We start from the raw sequence: 23,852 nt of genomic DNA on the forward strand, positions 1-23,852 counted from the left end.
ACTTCTCCACCATGGCCCTACGAAACCCACCACTGGGAAATCTCATTATCTTACAAGATCCACTCAGCCTCATACGCCATCAGCGCTGCCCGCCCCCCGCCCCGACACACCGCTCCTCCCCACACACACACAACTTTCTTTGGTCCCAGGCCGAGCTGCTCCCCTGGGAAAGCTCCACCCCCATGGAATCTGATTGGCCCCGACTTCTCTGACGTACTTCCTGGCTTAGGGCCAAGTGGGCGGGACCTGGCCACGTGACTCACCACATCCTGCTGACTGGCTGAGCAGACACATTTCCAAGTGGACACAGAGGGAGCTGTGTCCCGAAAAGCCCGGTGCTGCCTATCCTTGCAACAAGGACGGAGTAAGCCCCCTCCTTTGCTAAATGATCAGAGACTCATTTTACCTAACTTTGAGCACTTGCCTTAAGCCGTGCCTCTAACAAGCGCCTTGTGCCCCTCATTGGAGGGTAGAACTATAAACATTTAAGGAGCGGAACAAGACTTGATATCCCCCATCTCATTTCCCACCTGGCCGTTCTCATTTTGTACTTAATTGGCTTCTCTAACCACTCCCCTGCACCAAATAACTTCTCCCCTCCCTGCCTCAGCTTTCTTTTGTGTGTTGTCTTCCCCCGTTAGACTGAAAGCTCCTGCCAGGAGATAGGATGGAGGGAAATATTGTTAGCAATAGTAACTGAAAAAAAAAAATTTGAAAGCAAGTGTCTCTGATAAAGGCCTCATTTCTCAAACATATACAGAACTGAATCAAATTTATAAAAACAAGAGCCATTCCCCAGTTGATAAATGATCAAAAGATATGATCAGTCTTCAGATTTTTTTTCATATGGTTATAAATAGCTTTGATTACTTAATCAAAGCTATTTATAACCATATAAAAAAATACTCTGACTCACTATTGATTAGAGAAATGCGAATTAAAACAATTCTGAGGTATTATTAGATTGGCTAGTAGAACAGAAAAAAGTAAATAAAGATGTTGGAGGGGATGTGGGAAAAAATGAGACATTAATGTCTCAATAATTAATTGGTGGAGTTGTGAATTGATTCAACCATTCTGTAGAGCAATTTGGAACTATACCCAAAGAGCTATGAAACCATGCCTACCCTTTGACCTAGCATTACCACTACTAGGTCTGTATCCCAAAAGAGAGAAAAAGGAAAAGGCCCTGTATGTACAAAAATATTTATAGCAGCTGTGTTCTGGGGACAAAGAATTAGAAATTGATGGGATGCTTATCTGTTGGGTGATGGCTGAATAGGTTGTGGTATGTGATTATGATAGAATACTATTGTACTATAAGAAATGATGAGCAAGATGCTCTCAGAAAAACCTGGAAAGACTTGCATGGGCTCATGCAAAGTGAAATGTATCGTGTATAAAGTAACAGCAATACTGTAAGATAATCAGCTATGAATGGCTTAGCTATTCTCAGCAATACAATGATCCAAGACAAATCTGAAGGATTTATGATGAAAAATGCTATCCATACCCAGAGAAAGAACTGATGGTTTCTAATTGCATATTGAAACATTCTTTTTTTTTACTTTTATTTTTCTTGAATTGTTTTTGTCTATGTTTTCTTTCACAACGTACGTATCACCTATATTGAATTGCTTGACTTCTCAATGAGGGTGGCTGGTGAGGGAGGAAGGAAGAGAATTTTAAACTCAAAGTTTTTAAAACTAATGTTAAAATTGTTTTTACATGAAATTGGGGGGAAAAGTACTAAATTTAAAAAATTAAGCTTAGCTGACAAAAAAAATATTGTAAGCTCCTTGAGGGCAGGAATTGTTTTTCATATTTTTATGTGGAGAGCCTGGCACATAGGTGCCACTCAATAAACATTAATTGACATTTGTCTTGACATAAATATCCTATATGAGAACTGCACAATTGCAGGGGACCTTCATTAATGTCTTTAGAAAAGATAGCTGCAGAATATGCAAGCTGTCCCTTCGTTGTCTTGGTTTTCTCTTGTTCTGGTTATATAACCAACCTACCTCTTTTTTCAGACATGCAGCTTTTAATAGTCATTAGGACACTTTTCCCACCTGATTTTTTTTAATTGTTACTACCCTGCATTCTACAAACAGCAATTTAAATCATTTGGCCATTGTGGTATTTCATAAATCAAAGCAATAGAGCACCACCAGAATAGTGTGTGTGTGTATTTATTCCTGTGCTGGGAGGAGAGAGAAAAAAACTCCTAGGAAGGCAACTACCATTCCACTTACCTGAGAATTTCCCTACCTATGAAATCAAAAGTGTAATCCCTATCCTCTATCCTTAATATTACCACTTCAGGAACAACATATATAAAGAATTCAGAGAAATGTGAAGATTTATATAAAATAATAACGAGTGAAAAAAAACAGTGTATACACAATGTAAATGAAGGCATTAAAAGTCAGCAAAATTTAGTTGAAATACAAATGGACAATTTTGGTATGAAATTATTAAACTTAGAGCACAAATTCTCACTTCCTCCTAACAAAGAATGAACTCCAAAAGCAAGAAAAGACTCATGCTGTGCATTGCAATCACTTTATAAAGTGACGTTGCTTAACTTTTCCAGAAATAGATTCTGTAGAGTCTTGGAGCATTTGTTAAATTAGGTTTCCTTCTGAAAACAAAATTTATTACTAAAAATTAAGTTTTTGTAAGTATTATTAAAAATCTCAAAGGACTTTATTGGGTCAAAGTTGTAAATAGCCTCTCACTGTCAGCCCTAGGCAATTAAATTTAAGAAATATGAGAAATGTGAATAAGCATCATATGGCTGTGCAAAATACCACTATTGCAATATGGAATGCATATGTACTTAACTATAATCTTGGAACCTGACGATGTGAAAAGATAAAGATACATTGAAGTAGCTTCAAAGAAAAACCAAAATCATTTGGACACTAGAAGAATCCATTTATAAAGAACTACTTAAAGTCAAGATGCTTAAGAGAAAATGTAAAATGCATGTATATGCATATATATATATACGTTATATATAATATGTAAAATATGAGTGTGTGTAATATTGGCTATTAACTCTCTTGAGTAAATCATATCAATCTCACTGATGGACTCTCAGAAACATCTGGTGCTTGTGGCAAATGAGGAGGTTCTCCTTCCCATTTTGTATCCTAGGCTAAAATATCCCATTTGAGCCAGCATCTAGTAAATAGAGTGATAGGCATAATAAAAATACAAAGACAGAGATCAGCAGATAAATATGAACTGAAGATATGGTCCAAAGGAGCAGCATTTATTTGAAAGGTATAATTACTAAGGAGAAATAAAATTAATCTTGGTACCTAAAAAGGCATATCTAATTAGCAGATAGTGAAGCACAATAGGAAGAACACTGCTACTAACTAGCTATGTGACTTTAGGCCTAAGTGACTTCATTTCACTTCATTTTTGTTCTTTTATTTATTATTAAAATGGGGGGGAGCGGGGAGGGGGAATGAAATACTGAAGTCCCACCTAGCTCTAGAAACCTATTAATCTATAACAATGAGAAGTTTAGCAATTGGGAAAGCTAAACTGACTTCAACAGTATGCTTCCTAACAGTTAGAACTATTAGATTTAAGAACAGAAATCCAAAAAGAAATAGAAGCAAAGCAATTCCACTTAAAACATTGTAAAAGATAACCCAAATTTTAACATTGTTTGAATGGTACATAATCTAATAGGAACCACCTCACAGTTGGACAAAACAGTTGAATAGCCCAGAGTTCTGCACTCAGCAGCTTTTTCCCCTTAGATGATCCCTCTGCCGAGTGGCCCCTTCCTCTGATTGGTCAATTCCTCCTAGACCTTTCATTTTAAGGAAAATGCCCAGGCAAGGTATGTTCTTTCCTTCATTCTTCTCTGGGCTCTACTCCTAACTCTCCAAACTTCTTTCTCTATATCACTGTGAAAATATTTTCTTTCTTCAATGCCTGCTTTTCATCTCCTTTTTATGTTATCTTCATCCTTTCGAATATAAGCTTCTTGACAGCAGGAACTGTCTTCCTTTTTACTTATATTTGTTTTTCCAGTACTTAACAGAATAACTGGCACTTACTAAATGTCTAATAAATGCTTACTGAATTGATTTGAATGATTGTTTCTAGTCTTGCTCTTAGATTTGGGGGGAAAAAAACAGCAATAAATTTTCAGCAGTTAAAATGCTCAGTCAGCTGTTCTATACAGGAAAATAGTATTAAAACATCCACTGAATTATGTATTTCAAAGTTGAGAATGAATCATGGCACTGAGTAGTAAATTCTGCCTCTGGGCATGGAATCATAGGATTTAGAGCTAGAAGGGTTTTCTGAGCACATCTAGTGTAATAACTACAGTGGAAAACTGAGGATCAGAAGGGTGGAGTGACTTGCCCAAGGCATATCTAATACAACTAGCAAATGGCAAAGCCAAGATTCAAATCCATCTTCCCTGATTCCAAAGTTTTCCCATTATTTTATATAATACTCCAAGTAAGTTACCTGGATAACACTTTTACAAGCAGATTCACAGAATGAAATACCCCTAGCCCTTGAAAGACATCCTCATTAGTATTCCTAACCAGAGGCCGGACACCAGCTCCAAGGGAAGGGTCAGTAGAAGAAGAAAGAGAGGGAAGAGAATTGAAGTTCTCAAAAAGCAAGTCAGTACCCTGACACAGTGGTCTCTTTGTCCATTGTAAAAGAAAAGACCATTCTTAGTTGGAACAGAAACAAAAGTAGAATAGCAAGGAGATTTTCCTTCTCAGAAAATGAGAACCAACTTTTGTTTTCCATTTTTAAAAATAATTAAAAGAGACAGCATTGGGCCAGCCAGTCTCCTTTCTCAGAACACATTCAATAGGGAAGCATAGGGTTCCCAAAGATTTGCTCTTTCTCCTCATGGTGACGGTACATTTCCCCTTCCCCCTGCCACTACCCTTATTTAAATCATCTTAGCCTAATTCAGTTTTATAAATGTTTACATTTTCTTTCTGGCATCTTCCTTATTACCACCTATTCCATCATCTTCTTCAGTTATAGATTTTTCTGCCATCTTCATGGCAAAAATTTCCATTTTTCACCAAAAATTCACCAAATGACTCAAAAGCCAAAGCATCATGTACAGAGGAAAGTGTCATCTGACATTTTCCCCTCCCTACTTCTTGTCACAAAAAGAAGAGTAGAAGGCAGTTATTTTATAGTTATTCATTCCCTTTTGGTCTAAATGATATATCTTCTTTCCTATTAGAAGTTAATTTGCTCATGCATGAAGGGAGTAGCAAGTGACTTCAGCTTTAATTAGACAGGTACTAAACAATTTGGTAATAATCTGAATACTGACAAGCTGGAGAGTTCATTGGTCCAAAAACCAACATGATGATGCAGCATTCAGTCTGTGTAAAGAATAGTCCTTTAAAACATAATAGGATCTCAGAATTGGGAGATACCTCAAACATCCTCTAATCTAACCCATACCTGAACCAGAATCCCTTTCCACAGCATCCCCAATAAGTAGTCATCCAGTCCCTGCTTGAACATCTTACTGCTTCTGTATACTGACCATTCAACACCTGAACACCTTTATAAGGGAAAAGTTCCTAAATGAATTGAAATCTGCATCTCAGCAGATGTTTTATGACATGATAGTCAAGGGACCCGGGTCCCAGGCTTGGCTCTACCATTCACAAGCTCTCTGACTCTGGACAATTCATTTCACCTCTTTCTAGGTATGTTTCCTCACCTATAAAATGAGGGTAATAATACTTTTGAAACTTATAATATTATGGGGTTGTTGTGAGAAAAGCACTTTATAAGCCATAAGAAATATATGTTAACCCACCATTTTTATTATTAATTATTATTATTTTTATTCTACTCACTGTTTTTAGTTCTGCCCTCTATAATGGATAAACGGCCAAAGATGGTGAATAGAATACAAAAAGGGAAAAACAAATTTCTCGTAACCACTTGAAAATATACTTAAACACACTAATAACCAAAGAGATATAAATTAAATCATCTCTGAGGTACCATCTCACATCCATCAAATTGGCAAAAAATAATTAAAAGCAACAAAACCCAGTGCTGGCAAGGTACTAGAGATAGACTTAGTCATTGCTGGTGAAACTGCAAACTAGTGGAATCATTTGGAAAGTAATCTGGCAATATGTACCAAAAGTTTTGTTGTTTTTTTTTAAGTCATTCTCGTTGACACACACACACACATACACTGTTGGGGACATAACCTTAAAATACATATCCATATAATTATATCACTATATATCAATACCATATATTACTACATATTATACACATACATACATTCTTGGGGTTATAACCTTAGAATATATATCTATATAATTATATTACTATATACTAATATCATGTATTACTATATACTATACGGTGAACTACTATGTATATACTAATATGTTATTATATAGTCATATGTAATTATATACAACCATGTATAATATAGATATCACACACCTAGTATGTCCAATAGATTGCAGGCTCCTTGAGAGCAGGAACTGTTTTTTGCCTCTTTTTGTATCCCCAGCATTTAGTACAGTTCCTGGCACATAATAGATGTATAATATGTTTATTGATATTACATGTTATCATTATGTTTTTTAAGAGCTATCAGTTCAAAGATATTTATAGTACCATTATTTTTCATTGCAGTTTTTATTTCCCAAAGGAAGCAACCATAATGTCAAATAACATGGGAATGGCTAAATATATCATAATACATGAGTTTATTGGAATTTACACTAACAATACCCAAGAAAAGCAACATAATATAATAGAGGACTTGCTTTGCAGTCAAGAAGAGCTGGGTTCAGATTCTGCTTCTGACATATTCCTACCATTTTTGGCCGCTGTGTCTTTTAAACTTTCCCTGCTCCCTGGCAGCTTTCTAAGATTATCATTTGCCTAGAAGTTGCTGATTTGCATTGGTAGAGGGACTTTTTAAACTGGAAGTTTCCTATATCAAAAAGAAAAAACACACCCAAGAGAAGCAATATGGCATAGTGGATAGAATCCAACGTTGGAATCAGAAGGACCTAGGTTTATATCCTGCTTCTAACATATGCTGGCTATGTGACAACATAAAAGTCATTTAAATTTAGATAGCCATTGCTAAGGCACAGAAAGAAGAGATGCAGAGTCACATTCCAGAAACTCCAAGTAGGCTAGTATAGCTGGATGTAGAGGGGAGTAAGATGGAAGACTAGAAAGATAGGAAGGGGGCAGTTATGGAAGCCTTTAAAAGCCAAAAAGGGGACTTCATGTTTTTTCTTAGAGGTAATAGGCTTATTAATAACCTTGTTGGAGCTCATTGAGAGGGAGGGCTAGAGGGGAAGAATGGCATGGTTAGAGCTATACTTTAGAAAAGTCACCCTGACAATAGAGTGGAGGAGAATGGTCTGGGAATAGACTCAAGATAGGTAGACCAGTTAGAAAGCTATTGCAGTAGTCTAGGTGATAATCTGAACTAGAGTTGTGACTGTGTGAGGAAAGAGAAGGGGATAAATATTAGAAATGATGTGATGTTAGAAACAAGATTTGGCAATGGATTAGATCTGTGGGAGGGAGAGTGAGGAGTCAAGGATGACAATAAGATCAAAAGCCTGCATAATTAGGAGGAGGAAGATGCTCTCAGAACTAATAGGGAGGTTTAGAAAAAGGACTCAGTTGGAAGGACAGGATAAAATAATGAGTTTTGGCTTAGACGTATTGAGTTTGAGATGCTTATTGAATATACAATTGGAAATGTACAAAAGGTAATTGATGATGCATAACTAGAACGGTGGAGGCAGACTAGAGCTGGACATACAGATCTGGGAATCATTTGCATAGAGATTATACCATGGGATCTGATGAGATCACCAAGTGAGATAGTATAGAATGAAAGAGAGAAGGGGGCTGAATATAGCATTTTAAAGCTATGTAACCCTTTTAAAAATATTTTTAAATAGTATTTTATTTTTTCCAATTACATGTAATTTTAATATTCTTTTTTAAAATTTTGAGTTCTGAATATTTCTCCCTCTCTCTCTCTCCCCTTTCTAAAACAGTAAGCAATTTGATATAGGTTACATATGTGCAATCATGTAAAACATGTTTCCATATTAGTCATGTTGTAAAAGAAGAAACAGACCAAAAGAAAAAAAAACATGAAAAAAAAATAAAGAAAGTGAAAACAGTATGCTTCAATCTATATTCAGACTCCAGATCTTTCTCTGGATGTGGATAGCATTTTCCATCATGAGTCCTTTGGAATTGTCTTGGATCACTGTGTGGCTGAGAAGAGCTAAGTCATTCATGGTTGATCATTGCATAATGTTGCTATTACTGTGTGCAACGTTCTCCTGGTTCTGCTCATTTTACTTTGTATGAGTTCATGTAAGTCTTTCCAGATTTTTCTGAAGTCAGCCTGCTCATCATTTCTTATAGCACAATAGCATACCATTACATTCATATGCCACAACTTGTTCAGCCATTCCCCAATTGATGGGTTTCTCCTTGATTTCCAATTGTTTAAGACCATATAACCTTAACCCAAGGTTAGCAGACATGGAAGAGAAACCATCAAAGAAGACTGAGAAAAAGCTGTTAGACAGGAGAGAGAGCTATGTTGCAAAAACTTAGAGGAGAATCCAAAAAGAGAAAGTGATATTACTATCAAAAGTTGCTTAGAGGTCAAGGGGATAAAAATTGAGGAAAGGCTATTAGATTTGTCAGTTAAGATGGCAGGGCAGTTTCAGATAAGATCTGAAACCAGATTACAAATGGTTTGGAAGAGAATAAGAGGAAAGGAAGAGGAGGCACCAATTGCAGACTGCTTTCTCAAGGAATTTAGCTATGAAGGGAAGAAGAGATATAAAAGTTACTTTCTTAGGTTAAGATGTCTCTAAAAGGTCCCTGCTAAAATGCACAAATTACTTACAAAGGGCAATACATTAAGGATAGAACCTGTTCACTGATCAAATTATTTAGCTACTATCCCAAGAGAGAAGCAGTTCAGGACTCCAGGCAAACATGACATTGGAGCACTAGGGATCAAGCAGAGGCAGAAAGGGAAGATTTCAGTAGGAAGACTGAGGGATAAGTGGTTTGGACTAAATGATCTCTAAGGCCCCTTGCGCCTCTCAAAGTCTGAACACAAAAGACAAACTTCCTACTTAGAATATCAGAGATGAAAAGGACCTTTACTGAATGAATGAATGAATGAATGAATGAATGAAAATTTATTAAGTGCTTACTATGTGCCAACCACTGTGCTAAGGAGGGGGTTCCTTACAAATACAATACAAATACAAAAACAAAGTCCCTACCCTCAAGAAGCTTACTATTCAATGGGGAAAATAACACTAGAGATTGTCTCTATGATCCCCTCACTTCTAAGAAATTTAATCTGAAAAAGATTAAATGATTCAAAATCATACTGCTAGTAGCAAAAGCAGGAATCAGGTCTCTTGACTTTCAATCCAGTGCTTTTTCAAGTGCGTCTTCAAAGGATTCCCAAGCCATCATGATCCACAGTAAGGAACACAAAGAAAAAACTCAATAAAGTTTGTCAAATGAGTAAATGACATCTGTTCTTCCAGGTAATAGTTGTTTATTTTTTCAATGTTCCTGTAAGTGATAAGCTACAGAAAGAAGCTATGTTCATTTTGGATACAGTTCCCAAGAGTGAAATGATAAACAGATATGTTAATCTATTGCTCAGGTTTTCACCTCTGTCAATTATAGTTCATAAAATACTTTCCAGTACTCTGGTAAAAAAGGCTTCATGGGCTGACAACCTGAAATTTATTCTATTATTACCGATATAGATACATAAATATATACAGATATATATAATCTTTATTTCACTCTTCCTTTTCCATGAGCTCTATTGTAGGCCTACCTCACAATGTGGCAGATAAAGGAAAAGTATTTTCACATTAGAATTCCAGTTTTCTATGTTGTCTTCACATACAAAGATTGCTGGCATCTTAAGAAACATGGGAAAAGTTATTTCACTGCAAGTGTGATCCAATTTTTTTTTTTATAAAAGTTACTGATGTGTTGGTCAGCACTTTATGAATTCATCCGCGCTTCCAAAATATAATGGCAATAGCCCAACTCCAATGAAGCCATTCATATAATGAGAGAATTTTCCCTGAAGGGAGTAACTTTTGCCCAAGGGTATGATTACCATTACAGGGATGGAATTTCCACCAGTATGAATTATTGAATGTAAAGTCTCACAAGATTTTATGTTCAATCACTCAGCCTAACAGGAGTTCTGTGTACGTCACAGATGTGTTCTAGAGCATTTTCCATAGAGTCCTACCTAAACACATAAAATTTCACATCCTCTATATGGCCTAAACTATATCTGCTGCAGAATTCTGCCAGCTAATCAGTAAGGATTCTCTGATGGACTCAGAAGTGGTCTAAAGAGGAATTATGAACTTTGTTAGCAGAACTACAAGCTTTTCATTTTTCACCCCTTCCACCCTTCAGTAGCATTCACTTCTTTTCTACCTCTTCACCTGTAGCTATCCTATGTTACAGACACCATTGAGTATCGGGTTGTGAGGTTAATGGGAAATCTTTCGTATTTAGCCGTGGCAAACTAAGAGAAGAACTCTCTACCAGGGAGAGAAATATTCAATGCAGGCTAGCAAATGCATGGAGTTGGCAGAAAATTTTCAATTCGTAAGAAACATGTAAATCTGTTTAAAAATGACTCCCAGGAAATAAGAATATATGTTTAGCAATAACCTAAAGATACATTGCTGCCAAGAAGACGGACTTAGTTTAAAATCAGACTTAACACAAGGTCTCATTGTCTACCAGGTTCAAAGCAGAAACCTGAAGGATGATGGAAAGGGTGCCAAAGATGAAGGAGAAATCAGATAGAAAAGGAGCAAGATATAGAAAAGAAAAGGCAGGCAGGGCAAGGAGAGAGAAGCTAGAAATGGAGTCCTTTATATGCCCCTTATATTCTTCCTACTGTTAGTCTGGTCATACCTTGTGTCCCACAGACATTTCCTTGGTAGTCTCTATAAACTGCTCTTTGTCTCTCCCTATGCATTAGAGATAAAACTGCACCTTTTGTTTCCCAAACTTTATGTCAAAACTCAGGATCATTAACTTTGAAAGGGATCTACCCCCTTTTTAAGGGAGAGGCATTATTATGCTCCTCCTACACTATATTCTAAAAAGTAATGAGGTTTCAAAGGATAGCAATGTTAAGGGCTGCCTAACAAATACCTTCATGCTCCATTCCCATATGGAAGTATGCTTTCTTCCTTTCGTTTGCACCAAGGTGTAAATGATTGACTACAGCAAAAAGTGCTAACCTTCGCAGGAATTAATGTTAACAAGAATGAAAGTTTTGAGTCAAAAAAGATGACTTTTTTAGACATGGTAGTCTTCCCTGAATCACATATATATGCAGCTCTCCACTTCAATTATGCATAAGACCCACTGCATGAATTCAAAAAACTTTGCACAAATTCCATTGAATTAAAGTAGTATAGAATAATTAGAAAAACACTAGATTTAGAATCAGAGACCTGAGTTTAAAAGCTGGTCTTCAACTTAATACTTATGTGACCTTACACAAGTGATTTTAGTTTGTTAGGCTCCAGTTTCCTCTTTTGTGAAATGAAAAGGGATTGGAGGAAGGGGGTTGGGCTTGATTTCTAAGGTAACCTACTTTTCCATAATGCTCCAATGAATATCACAAATAGCTTTAAATTAATTGTCCTTGGAACAAGGTATAATAATGATCATTCATACAGTATATCAAAAAGAAAACTAATCCAGAATTATGGAGGAATGCCCAACAGGTTGATGAATATATATAAAATTTTTTGAGCCTAATAAGTAATTTTCCTCTTTTGAAATGGAGTTTTTATGTCCACCCTGTTGTACCTATATCTATAGAATTAATTAAGGTAAATTTTTCAGGCTTGATGCAATCAGCACAGTGCCATCTACAAACAGAAAAATATAGAAGACCTCATCATTTATAGAATCTTCATGAAATGGCAAATACATTTGGCAAAGAAAAGTCATCCTATTTTATACCTCACTGTATATTAATAATCAGAAGATAATAATGATGATAGTACTTACAGAGCTAAAAAGAACCTCAGGGCTCATCTAGCCTAACACCCTAATTTTATAAATTAGGAAACTGAGGTACAAGGCAAATAGGAAGCAAATAAGGTTATTTCTCTTGTTTTCCCTTTCAAGGAATCTTGTATAATTGTGACATATGACATCTTATTGTGACATCTTATTGGATGAGAGACTTAAGGCAGTTTAACTGTGCCAAACTAATTTTTAAATAATGAAGAAACAATTTAACACAGTGAGATCTTTTATTTGCTGCAGTTCTCAGTAAATTATGGTAAAGATGTGGCATACTTTGTAATATCATTAATCAAAGCTTGACTGTTCCTTTCTAATACTGTTATCTAGTTTTCATTCAATGCATTTGTTAATTATATTGATAAAAGTTTTGTATGGTTAGGGAAATTGTTATATAGTTCAGTAGTTATCATACTGATTGTTCTCTCAATTGTTATTTTGCAGTCCAAGATTTTTTCCCCACACCTTTGGTATTACTTGCTCCTTCAGTTTCTTTGACTATCAACGCCTTAATGTCCTCAAAATTGTATCACCTCCATCATGGACATTTCCATATGTGAGCTTGGTCTAATTAAACTGATTTACCTATCTTTGCAATTTTTTTTAAATTCTATTTCAATATCCTTTAGAAGCACATCAAGGACTATGATGAAAAGAATTTTATATAAAAATCTTTGCAGATCTTTTCCATCTTTTGTACATTTGTTGTCTCTCCATGTTCATTCTTAATTGTTACTGGAATTATTTTGTTTAGTGGAGGTTCTATCATTTGCTTTAAACTCATTTTCTCTGCATTTATTCCTTCTGTCTTATGTGGCAATGTTTCTTGTAGTTTTCCATTGTCTTTCTCTGTAAAGATTTTACAAACTATTTTCTGTTCCACCATTTGTCATTCCCAGTGCTATCTCCTATCTCTCTGAATTTACATAGATTACATAACCGCAACCTAGAATTGTACTCTCTCCTCACCTATCCCTCTTAAATTTTGTAGCTTCTCTCAAGATCTACCTCAAGTGGTGCCACAATTGTTAGGTACCTCCCCTCAGAAGTTACTTTGTACTTGATTTGTAAATATATGCTAGTGCTTAGCAAAGTACCTGATATGTAGTAAGCTTCTCTTAGTGGAACTGAGAGATTACAAAATAATTCAGAGCAAAATCAGCACTGGGGAGACTACTCAGGACACCATGAATTGCCCAATCTATCCGATCACGAAAAAATACAGGACACTGACAGCAAGTAGCACCTGGGGACTGACTTAAACATCCCTTTCTGATGAGGAGTTGATCAGAAGAGTAGAGGCCTCAATGAGAAAGGGCTTCTGATTGACAAGTATTTGTCATATGGAATCCAGATATAGAACTACCAAACTACTCTCTGATTATCCCAATGCCGTGCCACCACACAAGAATTCTGCTCTCCCCTCCCCCTTTGTTTTACAGCTTTTGTTTTGAGATAGCTATCAAATCAACACAACCAAAACACTCCTCACTGACCACCACTCTTTTATAAGTATCATCTTTCCTTTTTAGAATGTAAGTTCCTTAAGGGCATCTTCTTTTCAGGTAGCAGGTATCACTTGGGTCAATTTCTGATATAAAGGACCTCATTTCTGTTCCCTGACCTATTTCTCTTTATATCCTAAAGATGCTGTATTTAAGACTGTATTCTGAATATGTATTTGGCTAGGTTAATGTATATTCCATTGACAGGCCCTCTTCCTTCCATACTGAACCCAGACCTTCCTTTTGATAATGCTCCTTTGTCCATAACCTTTAGTTAGAACTATGTAGGCTCAATAAATTATTTGGACAAAGCCAATTTTTCTTTTTAAGCATGAATAATTATATCCCACATTTGATCCCAGACAAGCAATTTACAAATATCCTTCTCTAGATGAGAGAAGCTTAAGAATTGTATACTGTAAACCCACATCTCTCTCAGTCTCAATTATAGGTTCAAGGATTGGTTACCCTGAAGTCAGTGTTAAATGTGTCCCAAGGTGTGCTGGAAACAGTGTGAGAACCCATGTTAAATATTTTCAATATGAACACGTATACTTCAGAAATTGGTCATCACTTCAAATCAGCATTTGATTGATTGTTTTGTTGGTTTCTAGACTTAAGAAAGTATTGATACTGAAAATTAAACTTCTAACTGTGTGAGCATACTTTCTTTTTTTTTAAATTTAGTTTTATTTATTTTTTGGTTAAATTTTAAGTTCCTGGCTCCCTCTTCCCCTCCCTTCACATCCCACATTAGAGAAGGCCACCATTTGACATAGATAGATAGATAGAAAGATAGATAGATAGATAGATAGATAGATAGATAGATAGATAGATAGATAGATGGATGGATGGATGGATATAAAACCATACTATGTGTATTTGTATTCATCAGTTCTTTCTCTAAAGATGGATAGCATCTTCTTTCATGTGTCCTTTGTAGTTGATTTGAGTATTTATAATACTCAGAATAACTGTCATTCGCTGTTATTCTTTGAATATTGCTGTTACTATATACAACATTCTCTTGATTCTGCTCATTTTACTCTTCATTATTTCATGCAAGTCTTTCTATGTTTTTTCTAAAATCAACCTACTCATCATTTCTAACAGCACAATAGTATTCTATCACAATCATATACCACAACCTGTTTAGCCATTCCCCTCAGTTATCAGTTACTTATCCCCTCAGTTTCCAGTTCTTTGCCACCACAAAGAGAGCTGCTAAAAATATTTTAGAACATATAGGATCTTTTCCTTTTTCTCTGATCACCTTGGGAAACAGATGATGGTATTACTGAGTCAAAGGGTATACACAGTTTTATGCTCTTTGGGCATAATTCCAGATTGCTCTCCAAAATGGTTGGATCAGTTCACAGTTCTACCAACAGTATATTAGTATCCCAATTTTTCCACATCCGCTGTCATTTCCCCTTTCTATCATTTTAGCCAATCTGATACGTATGAGATATCTCAAAGCTGTTTCATTTTGCATTTCTCTAATAAATAATTATTTAGAGCATTTTTTCACATGAATATATATAGCTTTGATTTCTTCATCCAAAAACTGCCTGTTCATTTCCTTTGACCATATATCAATTGGTGAATGACTCCTATTCTTATCATACTTTTTTTTTTACCAGAGAGCCTGGTTGTTAAACATTTACCAGCACACACCTATATTGCTCTATAAACATTGCTTGAGCTCAGCAAGAATGTAGTAGAAGTCTCAGGGAATGAAGTCATCACAAGACTAGAGACCTGGTAACCTAATAACAACAACAACAAAAACAATGATAATAATAATAGTAACTGCCATTTGTATAACATTTTAAGGTTTGCAAAGTGCTTTACAATCATTATTTCATTTGAACTTCACAACACCCAGGAATGTATACTTAAAACACCTCCCTAACCTCACTAAATCCCACTTATTTCCCATCCCTGACTTAAGTTCCATATATCTGTAGCTTTAAAAATGTGCCATCATATTGATTGTTATTTAAGGATCCATTTCTCTCTTAAAAAAGAATGAGTACCCCAGTTAATGCTACTAAAAGTGATGCCCCAAAAAAGATATCAACAATTCAAAATAGGGGTTAAAATAATTTAAAATTAGGTTAAAATAGAGGTCAGAATAAATTAAATTTTAAAATAGGGCTAAAATAATTTGGTTATTGTTGGTCATTGTTTTCATGTGTAAACTTGCAAAAAGCTTGTTTGGGTTTTGTCTTGCTGAGAATTTGCAAGTGTGTATATATATATATATATATATATATATATATATATATATATATAGAGAGAGAGAGAGAGAGAGAGAGAGAGAGAGAGAGAAATAATCTCTAATGATTGGCTTTTTACACTAGGACAAATTTAAATTTGAGATGTAAATCCTGGAAAAGTTTTTCCTAAGCTGTGATTAGTGAAGCTTGCTGTTTGAGGTAAAAAAGCTCATGATTTTGTTTTGAGTTTTCTAATGGGTCATAATAATCCATTGATAAATCAATAATCCACCATTGAGACATGCCAAGCACCTCAGAGAGAATGTGATACTGGTGGGAAGTCAGCATCGGGAAAAGCTGAGAGGACAATTTTAGCCTCAGTCTAAGATGGGATCCTCCCAGTTCAGTTTCTCCATTATGTTCTTTTGAAAAGGAATGTTACCCACCTGGCTATTCCTGAGTCTGGCTATGAGGTGGATTTGATACTACACAGTTGGAAAACTGAATTATCTGAATCCAAACAGAGCTAAGGATGTTTTATCTTGTTATACCTGGGCCCTGTAGTCTTTTCTGTCAGATTTGTGTCTTACAGACTACAGGCCATTCACCTACAATTGGTAACAAACAACTGATACCAGCCGATGTCCCCCCATCATTCCTTGGATGCAGCCTGTGCTTGATTCCAGTCCACCTCCTCTTTGGGACCCCTTCGAGGCAGGGACAGCTCTACTCCCCTTGCTAGCAGGAAGCAGTTTAAGAAGCCAAGACCTTCACCCCTTACCCCAAAAGAATTTGTGTCCCAATTGTTTGAGAGGGGAATGATGAGGATGGTATCTAGACCCCAAAAAGGAAAAACCCTGGACTTTCCCACAAGGCCAAATCTCTGGTGTTTGCCTGAGGCTATAATCCCATCAACTGGCCTTTCTTTGTGGCTACACCCAATCTACTAATTCTCTGTTACCCTTAACCTAGTCTAGACCTCCCTATGTCCCCTGGCCACTTCCCACCCTTAATCCTAACTAGGTTCCATTCTCCCTTGGCCATCCCTGGCTTTCTGTTACCTCATAAACTACTTGGCCACTCCTAGATCCCTCCCATAGTCTTTCTGTATATAAGGTCCATCTAGCCACTGCTCAGATTCTTATAATCTAGCCAATAGCTTACTAATGTTCAGACTCCTTAAGAGTCTGCCCAATATGATGGATGTTCTAATAAACCTTGTCTTTGGCTGAAAAAAAAAAAAGATACCAACAATTAAAAATAGGGGTTGGTCTGGGAGGGTAAAAAATTGAGCTCAAATACATTAGGCAAGTCATAGAATTGGCCATATATATCCACACATATTATATGTCCTAATTTTTATTAGTGAAGTCTGGTTAACTTTTTGTTTTGTTTTAATATTCTTTTTTCCCCCAATTACATGTCAAGACAATTTTTAGCATTTGTTTTTTACAAGATTTTGAGTTCCAAATTTTTCTCCTTCCCTCCTCTCACCTCTTCCCAAAATGGTAGGTTATATAGGTTATGTATATGCTATCATATAAAACTTATTTCCATATTAGTCACAGTTATGAAAGAAGAAATAGGGAAAGGGAAAAAAAAACATGAAAAAGAAGGAAGTTAAGTGAAAAAATATGTTTCAATTTACATTCAGAATCTACCAATTCTTTATATGAATATGGATAGCATTTTTGCATTTTTCTTCATGAGTGTTGCTGAGAATAACTCAGTCATTCATGGTTGATCATCACACAATGTTGCTGATGATGTGTACAATATTTTCCTGATTCTGCTCATTTCACTTTGCATCAGTTCATACAAGTCTTCCCAGGTTTTTCTGAAACATTCCAGTTCATCATTTCTTATTGCACAATAGTATTCCTTTACATTCACATACCAGAACTTGTTCAGCCATTCCCCAATTGATGGGAATCCCCTCAATTTCCAATATTCTGCCACCACAAAAAGGGCTGCTGTAAATATTTTTGCACATGTAGGTCCTTTTCCATTTTTTATGATCTCTCTGGGATATAGACCTATTTGTGATATTGCTGTATCAAAGGGTATGCACAATTTGGCTGCCCTTTGGGCCTAGTTCATAATTGCTCTCCAGAATGGTTGGATCAATTCACAACTCCACCAACAGTGCACTGGTGTCCCAATTTTCCCCCATCCTCTCCAATATTTATTGTTTTCTTTTTTAGTCATATTAGCCAGTCTGAAAGGTATGAATTTGTACCTCAGAGATGTTGTTGCATTTCTCTAGTCAAAAGTGGTTTAGAGCACTTCTTCATATGCCTATAGACAGCTTTGATTTTTTCATCTGAAAATTGCCCCTTCATTTTTGACCATTTATCATTTGGGAAATGGCTTGTATTCTTATAAATTTGACTATGTATTTGAGAAATGAGGCCTTTGTCAGAGACACTTGCTGTAAAGATTGTTTCCCAGCTTTATCCTTTCCTTCTAATCTTGGTTGGATTGTGCAAAAGCCTTTTAATTTAATATAATCAAAATTATCTATTTTACATGTTTTAATGCTCTCTATTTCTTGTTTAGTCGTGAATTCTTCCCTTCTGCATAGATCTGACAGGTAGATTATTCCTTGCTCTTCTAATTTGCTTATGGTGTCACCCTTTACATCTAAATCATGTACCCATTTTGGGCTTATCTTGGTATAAGGTGTGAGATGTTGGTCTATGCCTAGTTTGTGCCCTGTTGTTTTCCAGTTTTCCCAGCAGTTTTTGTCAAATAGTGAGTTCTTATCCCAAAGGCTGGGATCTTTGGGTTTATCAAACACTAGGTTCTTGTGGTCATTGACTACTGTGTCTTGTGTCCCTAATCGATTCTATTGATCTACCACTCTATTTCTTAGCCAGTACCAGATAGTTTTGATAATTGATGCTTTATAATATAGTTTGATATCTGGTATTGCTAGGCCACCTTCCTTTGTATTTTTTTTTTCAGTAATTCCCTTGATATTCTTGACCTTTTGTTCTTCCAGATTAATTTTGTTATTTTTTTCTAACTCTATAAAATAATTTTTGGTAGTTTGATTGGCATGGCACTGAATAAGTAAATTAACTTAGGTAGATTTGTTATTTTTATTATATTAGCTCAGCCTACCCATGAACAATTGATATTTTTCCAGTTCAGATCTGACTTTATTTGTGCAAAAAGTGTTTTATAATTGTGTTCATATAATTCCTGGGTTTGTCTTGGCAAGTAGACTCATATTTTATATTATTTACAGTTATTTTAAATGGAACTTCTCTTTATCTCTTGTTGCTGGGCTTTGTTGGTCACATGAAGAAATGCTGATGATTTATATTGGTTTATCTCATAGCCTACAACTTTGCCAAATTTGTTAATTATCTCAAGTAGTTTTTTAGTTGATTCTCTAGGACTCTCTAAGTATACCATCATATCATCTGCAAAGAGTGATAGTTTTGTTTCCTCATTGCCTGTTCTAATTCCTTTGATTAATAGTGGTGATTGAATAATAGTGGTGATAATGGGCATCCTTGCTTCACCCTTGATCTTATTGGAAAGGCTTCTAGCTCATCTCCATTACAAATAATGCTTGCTAATGGTTTTAGACAGATACTGCTTATTATTTTAAGGAATGTTCCCTTTGTTTTATGTTCTCTAGTGTTTTTTAGTAGAAATGGATGCTGAATTTTGTCAAAAGCTTTTTCAGCATCTACTGAGATAATCATATGATTTCTGTTGGTTTTGTTATTGATATGGTCAATTATATTGATAGTTTTCCTAATATTGAACCACTATTACATTCCTGGTATAAATCCCACTTGGTCATAGTGTATAATCCTTGTAATATATTGCTGTCCTTGTTGCCTTGCTAATTATTTTGTTCAAAATTTTCGCATCGATATCCATTAGGGAAATTGGTGTATAATTTTCTTTCTTTATTTTAGCTCTTCCTCATTTAGGTATCAGCATCATATTTGTGTCATAAAAGGAATTTGGTAGGATTCCTTCACCTATTTTTCCAAGTAGTTTATACAGTATTGGAATTAATTGTTCTTTAAATGTTCAGTAGAATTCACTTGTGAACCCATCTGGCCCTGGGGCCTTTTTGTTAGGGAATTCATTGATGGCTTGTTCAATTTCTTTTCTAAGATAGGGTTATTTGGGTATTCTATTTCCTGTTCTGTTAGTCAAGGTAATTTATATTTTCATAAATATTCATTGATTTTGTTCAGATTGTCAGAGGTCTGCTTAACTTTGACAGAACTTTCTTCACTTATATAGAGGGATATCCTAGGTGGCACCAGTTTTGGAGTTGTCTACCTAGCATCCCCAAGTACAAATTATTTTTCAAGGGATCTCCAAATTCTCCCAAACCACAGATTTCATTTTGGGGATTCAGCCAGGACTGTACAATTTTCTTTCTAGCTCTACTACTTACAGGACAATTCATCCAGGATTTCCTTATAGATGAAAGGTATATAGGAAGGGAGTTGTTTAATATCCCTATAAACTTTTCTTTCAGGAGCACTATTTTTGTCTTCCCTCTTATTTTTCTGTTACTCATTTTATTTTTACTTTTTCCTGTTTAGGGGTGGGCATGGTAGCAGGAGGGAAAATCTGGAGCAAACAGTAGCTCCCCTACTATAGGAGCTATAAATGGGTGCCTTGGAGCTTCTTTTGTTGCATATTTGTTTGCTTGGAGAATCAGCCCCTCTATCTTGCCCAGGCTGGAACTGCAGCAACTGTTCATGGGCCTGATCCCACTCCTGACTGGGATGAAAGCTTTGACTTACTCCATATCTGATTTGGGCAAGTTCACCCCTTCTTAGGCAACCTGAGGCTCCCTGCCCCACCCCATCACACCCCTACCAGGGTTCATTATCTTGGTGCTGGACTTAGTGAAGCCACATAATCAGCTTTCTCCATACTATAGCTCAGAAAAATTCAAGCCATCCACCAGCCTCAGAGTTCCCAACAGTAGTGATTATAGATGTGTTCCACCAAGCCAACAGAGCTGCATTTGCTTTTGCCCATGTGGACAGAGTAGAGAGTTCCTGGATCTCAAGTCCTTGGGGTCCCATCCTTGAAAATCCAGTGGAATGATCTCTTAATCCAAGAGATAGCAGTTATGGATTGGTGAACCATGTGGTCATAATCCTGGTGGTTCCTGTACCTTGACTTTCTGGAGAATGCCAAAAGTTGTTGAACCTATCCCATTAGTAAAATGGGGATGATAACAATATTTGTATTGCTGGACATAGTGCTGTTTATCTGGAGTCCCTGCTACTTGGGGGATCCACCAGCAAAAGCTGGTAGATCACTTAAATTCAGAAGTTCTGAGCTTCATGGGGCTAAAGTCAATTGGATATCTGTACTATGCCCAGCACTAATATGGTGAACTCCTGGAGCAAAGGGCTACCAGGCTGCCTATGGAAAGCCAAACCAGCATAAGTCAGAAATACAGAGCAGTGCCAATGAGGACTCATGAATCACCAAGACTTCCAGCCTCTCCATGCCTCTTCTAGTCTCAAAAAAAAAAAGTTTGCACTTCTTATTTCAAAGGAACATTGAAAGAAAAATGCTTTGTAAACCCATCTTGTAGTCCTACAAGACAACTTTAAAACTTACCAGTGGAATATTTCTTGTTGCCTGGCCTAAGCTGTACTTCTTTTCCAGGCAGACATAGGTAGGCTTAATCAAAGACAAGTAGGAGTACTTGAGGTCCAATGAACCACTGGCCAGCAGCTTTGCCTAAAACTGTAGAGTAGAAATCACAGTCTCAGACCATTTTCCTGCTACTATTACTGGGGTGCAAAAAGGGGTTTTCATTCCGTTGAATTATAGACTTTTTTGTACTTTTGACTTAAGATATTTGTACTTTGTAATGATTTTTGGTAGTTTTTTGTCACTTTAAAGATCTTATCATCTCTTATCTGTTACTGATTCCCAGCAAAACATTTAAAAATACCAAACCACATATAAATTTGTTAATGGTGAACTGGAGAATATGGGATTTGGAAAGAGAGGAAAAAAGTGAAAGAAGGGAAGAGTAAACAAAAGCTTAGATGGTACAGTAGAAAGAGTACTGGCTCTGGAGTTATAGGACCAGGCTCCAAATCCGACCAGCTCAGTTTACCTCCCAGGCCTCAGTTTCATCATCTGTAAAATGAGAGGGTTGAACTATGTAGCCCGGGATCTCTCCCAGCTCTAGATATATGATTCTATGGTGCTTGTCAAATTCACATGTGACACAAAATTGTAAGGGACAGCTAACAATAGGAATGACAGAGGCTCCAAAAAATATTTTGACAAGCTGAATTTGACTGGGCCTTATCAATAAGAAGAAATAGAATAGGGAGAATGTAAAGTCTTGCAGTTGGGTTCCAAAAGGTGATCTCACAAATTCAAGATGAGGGAAGCACAGCTAGACTATAGTCTGGAAAAGACCTGGGCATTTTGGTAGACTGCAATCTCTTTATGAGTTAACAGTATGATGTGGCAATCAAGAAAAGCTCATGGGATCTTGGGTTACACTAAGGAGTAAAGAAGTGATAGTGTTGCTATGCTCTGCCCTGGTCAGTCATCTGAAAATTGTATTCAGCTCTGTATGCCACAGTCAGTCAATAAGCATTTATTAAGTGCTTACTATGTGCAAGACTGCAATTTAGGAAGATTTTTGATAAACCAATGAGCATATACTAATAACAATAATGATAATAGCTAGAATTTATATAGCACCTACTATGTGCCAGGCATTGTGCTAAGCACTTTACAGATTCTCTTATTTGATCTTCACAACAACACTAGGAGGTATGTGCTGTTATTATATTATCTTGTATTTGAGGAAACTAAGGCAAACAGAGGTTGTCACATAGCTAGTAAGCATGTAAAGCCAGATTTGAACTCTTGTCCTCCTGACTCCAGACCCAATGGTCTATCCATTGTGCCACTTAAATGCTGTCTGTATGTTGTAATACAGAAGATAGCAATCCAAATGGTGAAGATTCCTAAAGCCCTGCCATATGAAAACCAACTTAAGCAATTGTGACTGTTTAGACAGGAGAAACAAAAACTCAGGGAGGAAATCTCAGCTGTATTCAAGTATTTGAAGGGCTGTCTTGGGGAAGATGGATTAGTCTCATTTTGTTTGACCTCAGAGGGAAGAATCAGGAGAGATGGGTAGAAGTCATAAAGAGGTAAATTTAAGCTTAAGTCAACAATTATTTATCAAGTGCCTGCTGTGTACTAGAGGATGTATTAGGGCTCATGGAGGCCCTTTTCAGGCCTGCTTATCCGCCTTTGGTGGCACTCAACTGTCACCTCTGGTTCCAAGAAGCTGTAGCATGGGCAGCAGCCACACCCCAGTAAACTTACTTGGCAGACAAGCTAAACTAGGTTGACAGTAACCAACAGGCCTCAAACCCGTAAGTTAGGGAGGTGTCAACCCCAAGCATGTGAAGACTTCCCCCAGTGGATGAGAACAATTTGTTCCAACAGCCATGAAGACAGCTGAAGCAGATACTGTGGAGTGCTTAGACCTTGGCCAGACATTGAAGACACCAAGGTCATTCACTACATCCCAGGCCATTGTCAGTCTTGACTTTTGTCTTGCCCCTGGATTTTTATTACTTTGGAAGAGAGAGTAAGGCTGATGGCTTTGTGTAACTGCCTCACTTAAGACCAATTCACACACAAGTCAGGACATCACCTTGTGATGTCATTGGTTGTCTTTGAAAACAAAAAGACAAACAACAACAGCTATGTACTAGGCAATAAGAATACAAATAAAGAAAGGGAAAAAAAAAACCAGCCCCTGCCATCACAGTCTAATGGGGGAGACAACATGAAAGCAATATATAGATGGGAAAAGTTGGAGATAACCTCAGACAGGAGGCGCTGAGATTAAAGAGGACGGAGAAATGCCTTCGTAGAGAAGATGGGACATTAGCTGAGATTTGAAGCA

At 36.5% G+C, this 23,852-nt stretch overlaps 1 long non-coding RNA gene across 1 annotated transcript in view; it reads left to right on the forward strand.

Annotated features, from left to right (window-relative positions):
- The first annotated feature begins 249 nt into the window (after positions 1-249).
- LOC110213858 (uncharacterized) overlaps positions 250-23,852 on the forward strand; it is a 42,961-nt gene continuing 19,358 nt past the window's right edge. Inside the window, exon 1 of the long non-coding RNA XR_002326130.2 lies at positions 250-364. This is a non-coding gene — a long non-coding RNA (uncharacterized LOC110213858). The remainder of the gene's footprint in view (positions 365-23,852) is intronic.

Source organism: Phascolarctos cinereus, unplaced genomic scaffold, assembly GCF_003287225.1.
Source record: "Phascolarctos cinereus isolate Bilbo 61053 unplaced genomic scaffold, phaCin_HiC Scaffold_1;HRSCAF=81, whole genome shotgun sequence".
In the NCBI taxonomy this organism is placed as follows: Eukaryota; Metazoa; Chordata; class Mammalia; order Diprotodontia; family Phascolarctidae; genus Phascolarctos; species Phascolarctos cinereus.